Source organism: Arvicanthis niloticus, chromosome 9 (assembly GCF_011762505.2).
Source record: "Arvicanthis niloticus isolate mArvNil1 chromosome 9, mArvNil1.pat.X, whole genome shotgun sequence".
In the NCBI taxonomy this organism is placed as follows: domain Eukaryota; kingdom Metazoa; phylum Chordata; class Mammalia; order Rodentia; family Muridae; genus Arvicanthis; species Arvicanthis niloticus.
In genome coordinates, this window is record NC_047666.1 from 25,214,391 (window position 1) to 25,220,977 (window position 6,587).

Consider the following 6,587-nt stretch of genomic DNA (forward strand, 5'->3'; position numbering starts at 1 on the left):
ATACTATCTGGTTATGGGTCTCTCTATTTGTTCTCTTCTGCTGAAGAAGAAGCTTCTCTGATGATGGCTATGCAAGACCCTCATCTATGGTATTGTAGAATGTCATTAGGAGACCTTTTTCCTATCATAACATATTGTATCACTTTATTTTCAAGAATTTTGTTGGGCTGAAGAGATGACTCAGTGGTTAAGGGCACTGACTGCTCTTCCAGAGGTCCTGAGTTCAATTCCCAGCAACCATATGGTGGCTCACAACCATCTGTAATGGGATCTGATGCCCTCTTCTGGTGTGTCTGAAGACAGCTACAGTGTATTCATACAAGTAAAATAAATAAGTCTTTTATTTTTTTTAAAAATAAAGAATTTTGTTTAAAACCAACCTAAGATAGAAGTGCATTGCTTTTGATAATGCATATTCCATGACAGGTAAGGAAGGCATTCTTGTCAGAACGACCTAAGACAGGCTCAGTCTTGTTAATGAAATAAAAAAGGGGGAGGGGCAGAGAGTATTTGGGGCTGCTTGGCAAGAATCTGATATGGGCCAAGGACAAGGAAATAGGCTGCTTGACAGGAATATGACGTTGGCCAAGGACAAGGAAGTAGGCTTCAGGCAGGAATCTAACATTAGGCTAGAACAAAGAAATAATTTCAGGTAGGGATCTAAATCTTAGGCTAGAACAAAGAAGTAATCTCAGGCAGGGATCTAAATCTTAGGCTAGAACAAAGAAGTAATCTTAGGCAGGGATCTAAATATTAGGCTAGAACAAAGAAGTAATTTCAGACAGGAATCTAAATCTTAGGCTAGAATAAGGAAGTAGGCTTCAGACATGAAAATGACCTTGGGCTAGGACAGGGAAGTAGGCTCAGTTGCTTTGGTCATCCTGATAAGACCTTAGAAACAATGATCACGGGGGTGGGGGTGGGGGTGGTTCCCGTAATTGGGTTTAATGCCTTGCTTTTTCTTTGACTATTTGTGTCTATTGTCTTGCTTGTTCCTTGACTATTTGCACCTATTGTATTGCTAGACACTCAGCCTAGAACTGACCTTAATACATGCATGTAATTAAAATGGTATAAAAGCATAAAGGAGGAGGCAGGATGGGATAGGGGGTTCTAGGGAAGGGAAATGGGGAAAGGGAATGACATCTCTATTGTAAATAAATAAAATATCCAATAAAAAAAGTCAGAAAAAAATAAATAAAATCAACAGTAAAATATTACTGAACATTAATGTAAGTAAATCCAGACAAAACAGTAGGAGCTGAAAAATAAGACCAAGATTTTGAAAGAAAGAATAAAAACTCTGATTTTCACAGGATATTATTTTTTTTAATTAATTAGTATTTTCACTTATTCATTTTACATCTGGATGACTGCCCCCCTCCTGGTCATCCCCTCCCACAACCTTCCCCCATTTCCTCTCTCCTTCTCTTCTGAGTGGGTGGAGACCCTCATGGGTATCTCCCCACCCTGGCAGTTCTAGTCTCTGCAAGGCTAGGTGCTTCCTCTCCCACTGAGGCCAGACCAGGCAGCCCAGGAGGAAGAAATATATCCCACGTGCAGGCAATAGCTTTTAGGATAGCCTCTGCTCTAGTTGTTCTGGACCCACATGAAGACCAAGCTGCACATCTGCTACATATGTGCAGGGAGGCCTAGGTTTAGCCCATGTATGTTCTTTGGTTGGTGGTTCAGACTCTGAGAGCCCCAAGGGTTCAGATTAGTTGACTCTGTTGGTCTTCCTGTGGAGTTCTTCCACCTATTGTTCCATAAGAGTCCCCAAGCTCCATCCAGTTTGGTTGTGGGTGTCTGCATCTGCCTGAGTCAGTTGCTGGTGGGGCCTGTCAGAGAACAGCCCATTAGGAGTCATTTTATTACTACTATTTTTTTTTTTTTTAAGAATAGTAGTATTTGGTTTTACTCAAGGTCCCTGGGTTATCAGGTCTCAGGTTCTTGATCACCCAAGCAGTGTCAGGTATGGGTTCCATCTTGTGGGGTGGGCCTTAAGTCTTATCAGATACTGGTTGGTCACTCCCACCAGATTTGTGCCACCATTGCCCTAGCTTATATTATAGGCAGGACACCACTGTAGATCAAAGGGTTTGTATTTGGGTTGGTGTTCATATTTCTCCTTTGGTAGCTTGCTAAGTACCTTCCTGTACCAAAAGACACTAGCATGTAGGGGTAAAGACTCTATGTAGGCACTGACTTGACTTCTCCATGATCAATGAGTTATGTATTGTCTTCAGTAATAAGGCCTTGACATCAATTTGTGGAGAGCAACCTATAGTCTTGGCAACAGCCTGGGTTGTTTGGGGAATTGAACTTTAAATGTGACCCTTTTAGCCATCGACTCAATTAGATACAACCCAATCCTGGTACTGGAAGCTTCATTTGATGAGAAGAGATGGCCAGTTGGGGCTCTGACTCCCCTACTATTTGATGATTTCATTTAGATATCTTCCATATATGTTTATATTTTAGGAAGCTTCTACTGCACTAGGTTTTCATACTACCCCTACTGTGTCTCCCCATGTTCCTTCCCTTGTCCCCTTTCCCCCATTCCCACTTTATTTTTCTGTTCCACCCCCTATCCATAACTATCTATTCTATTTCCCTCTCCTAGGAAGATCTGTTCCCCCTACTCCCTTACTCTATACCTAATGACTTCTTTTATAGGTTGCCTTGGTCATGGTGTCTCTTCATAGTAATAGAACAGTAACTAAGGCAGAGGAAACAGAATCCTTAAGCACTGTTAGCAGAATGTAAGGTTAACACACACTTTGAAAAACGGTTTGCTACTACATGTTAAAGGTTCATATACTCTTTGATTCAGAAATCTACTCTTATTTATATACCCAATAGAAATTTCTGCATAGATGTGTCAACAGGTATACAAGAATAGTCTTAGCAATATTATTCTTTTTGAGACAGGGTTTCTTTGTATAGCTTGGTAGTACTGGAACTTGTTCTATAGACTAGGCTGGCCTCGAACTCACAGAGATCTGCCTGCCTCTTCCTCCCAAGTGCTGGAATTAAAGGCATGGGCCAACACCACCTGGCTCAACATTAATTTTTAAGAAATAAATCTGAAGCCAGTTGTGTGTGGAAGACACTTTTAATCCTAGCAATCACAATGGACAGAGGCAGGTGGACCTCTGAGAGTCGAGGTTAGCCTGCTCTACATAACAAATTCCAGCCTAGCCAGGGCTACATAGTGAGGCCCTGCCAACAACAAAAACAAAAACAAAAGGGTGGAGGGAAAAAGAAAGACAATCTGAAAATAACTCAGTGTCCTTCAACCATAGAACGTATCAAAGCACAGTGGTACATTCTTCCCCAGAGCTGTAGAAATAAATGGACCCAGTGTGAGAGGCAATGTTTCTATGTCCCTGTCTTAACTACAGCTCCTGCTAAGGGGCTCCTTTATGGCTTCAGGTCTCCCGTGGTGCTAGTACCACATTTCTGTCTTTCATGTTACAGGCTTAGCGCTGGTAACAGCTTCTCACTGTGTTGAGTCTGTGAGTGTTATGATCCTGCCCACATCTCTCTGTACAAGCTATTTCTTCACTTTCTTATGGAATCATATATGATTAATTCTGTTATATATGACCCTGAATGACATCTGTACACATTCAAACTTTTCAAGTACATGCAGGTTACCATATTATATATGCAATTATTTTTATTTCTAATTTTTTTAAAAAAATTTTATTTTATTCATATGGGTGTTTTGCCTGAATGTATGTCTGTGCATGCCTGGTACTCACAGAGGCCAGAAGAGTGCAAGAGACAGTTGTGAACTGCTATGTGGATGGTAGGAATTGAACCCAGGTCTTCTGGAAGAACAGCTAGTGCTCTTTACTGAGCCACCTCTCCAGCCCCTGCAATTATTTATTTTAAAGGTTTTTGTTCATTTTTATTTGTTTTTATTAGACTTTGGGTATGAAGTATTTTGATCATATTTGTTCCCTGTCCCCACTCCTCCTGGATCCACTCTTCTGTACCGACCCAACTTTGTGTCCTCTTTAGTTTTTTTTTTTTTTTTTTTTAACTCCTCATGCTCAATTTGTGGTACCCATGTACTCTGGGATGTGTTGTCCTCCACTGAGGCATGGTTAGCCCACCAGGAGCTGCACCCTTAAAGAAAACTGACTCTTGGGGTTGGAGAGATGGTGCAGTGTTTAAGGGCACTTGCTGCTCTTCCAGAAGACCTAGGTTTAGTTCCTAGCACCCACATGATGCCTCACAACCATCTGGAACTCCAGTTGCAGGGATCCAGTGCCCTCTTCTGGCCTCTGAGGGCACCAGGCATGCATGTAGTGTATAAAACAGACAATATATGAAGATAAAATACCTATATACATAATTTTTAAATTAAATAAAAAGAAAACTGACTCTTCTTCTCTGGGAAGCTATCAACTGTTCATAGCTCCTCAGGTGGAGGAGAGACTTTGTGCCTCCCGCTCCATGATGGTATTTGCTTAGCTTGAGTGTGCACAGGTCTTGGGCATGAAGTCACAACTGCTGTGAGTTCATATGTGCAGCTGCCCCACTGCGTCTGGGAAATACCATTTCCTCATATTCATCCACCACCTCTGGGCTTTTTCTCTTTCCACCATCTCTTCTGCAGTGATCCCTGAGCCTTGGGAGGAGGTAGAATAGAGAGAACCCACATACAAAACTTCTCAAAAGTTGTGTATGACGAAACCCTACAATTTGTTTTTTTGAGACTGGTCTCATGTAACCCAGACTGTCCTCTAATTCTTGATGCAATCCAGGATGACCCTTAGTTCCGGATCCTCCTGTCTTCTCCTGTCAAGTGCTGATATTATGGGTGTGAGCTACCCTGCTCGGTTTCTGCAGAGCTGGGGAAAACCCAGGGCTTCACACATGCTAGGCTAGCTCTCTAAAATCTGAGCTACAGTGCCAGTTCCCAAGTCTGCTTCTTTTCACTCAGATGATCAGGCTCTGAAATGCTGACTGTGAAAATCAATCTGCTCAGTCTTAATGTCGGGTAGAAAAACCATGTAACAGATACATCCTAGGTTTGTAGCTGGATTAGTGGCTGCTTTAGTTTAAATGTTGAACCTCCCCAAAGGTCTGTGTGCAAAGGGCATTGTCCCTAGAGTGGTACTATTGACAAGCACTGTGAAACAATTGAAAAGTGGGGCCTGGAGTGAGCCCTTGGGTCACTGGAAGATGTGCCTTCAAAGGGATTGTGAGACCTCAGTCTCTTCTCTTTTATTTTGATCCCTACTTTATGAGCTGAGTGATTTTCTCTATGACATGTTCCCTGTCCTTACCACCTTCCCTAATTGCTTTCTGTTACCATGATATAACAGTGGCCAAAAGCAACTTGAGAGAGCTTATTTGGATTACAGGCCACAGTCCATCACTGAGGGAAAGCAGAGCAGGAGCTCAAGGAAGGAACCCGGACACAGGAACTGAAGAAGAGACTATGAAGGAAGGCCATTTACTAGTTTGCTCCCAAGTCAGCTATCTTTCTTTTTATAGCCCAAGCCCACTTACCTAGGGATGGCACCACCCATAGGGGATGGACCCTCCTAGCAATCAAGAAAATGTCCCACAGATATACCTACAGGCCAATCTAATGGAGGCAATTTTCAGTTAAGGTTCCTTCTTCCTGGGTGTGTCAAATTGACAGCTAACCTAACCTAACCAGAACACCATCCATCCTTAGACTCAGAGCAGATTTGTTTGACCTTAGATGAGAATCTCTAAAGACGAGTCAGAGCAAACCGTTTCTCCTTGCAAGTGAATCATTTCAGCAGTTTCGTGGCAGCCACATTACGCTGATTTCCACGGCAGTCATGTGCAGATATCAGGAACAGTAAAAGGCTGTATTTAGATGCTGCTCTCCACTCCAGGCTGCATGTTACAGTCACCTGAGAGCTTTAGTTCTCACTGTATCTTTTTCATCCCAGGGATGGAACTGAGAGCCACATGCATTCTATGTACAGTGACACCACAACACTGGGAATATATATTAATATGTGTTATATTAGTATATTATATATGTGGTAGTTTGAATATACTTGGCCCATGGGAACTGGCACCATTAGGAGGTGTGGCCTTGTTGGAATAGGTGTGGTCTTGTTGGCGAAAGTGTGTAGGCGGGCTTTGAGGGCTCCTAGTGCTCAAGCTCCGCCCATTGTGGAAGAGCGCCTCCTGCTGGCTGCCCGTGTAAGCAAGTCTCCTTTTTGGATGCCTTTGGCTCAAGATGTAGAACCCTCAGCTCCTTCTCCAGCACCATGTCTGCCTGGATGCTGCCATGCTTCTCACCATGGTGATAATGGACTGAACCCCTGAAACTGTAAGACATCCCCGATTAAATGTTGTCCTTAGTAAAAGTTCTTCACAGCAATGAGACCCTAAGACAACATATTAATAGTAAATATGGTATTTATATCTAAATGAATTAAATGAAGAATCAGTTGATTTTTAGATAGGTGTGACGACTCACAGATATAATTCCACCATCTGAAAGGCTGAGGCAAGAGGATCAGGAGTTCAAGGATAACCTGGACAAGATAGACCCTTTTGGGGGCTAGAGAGATGACTCAGGT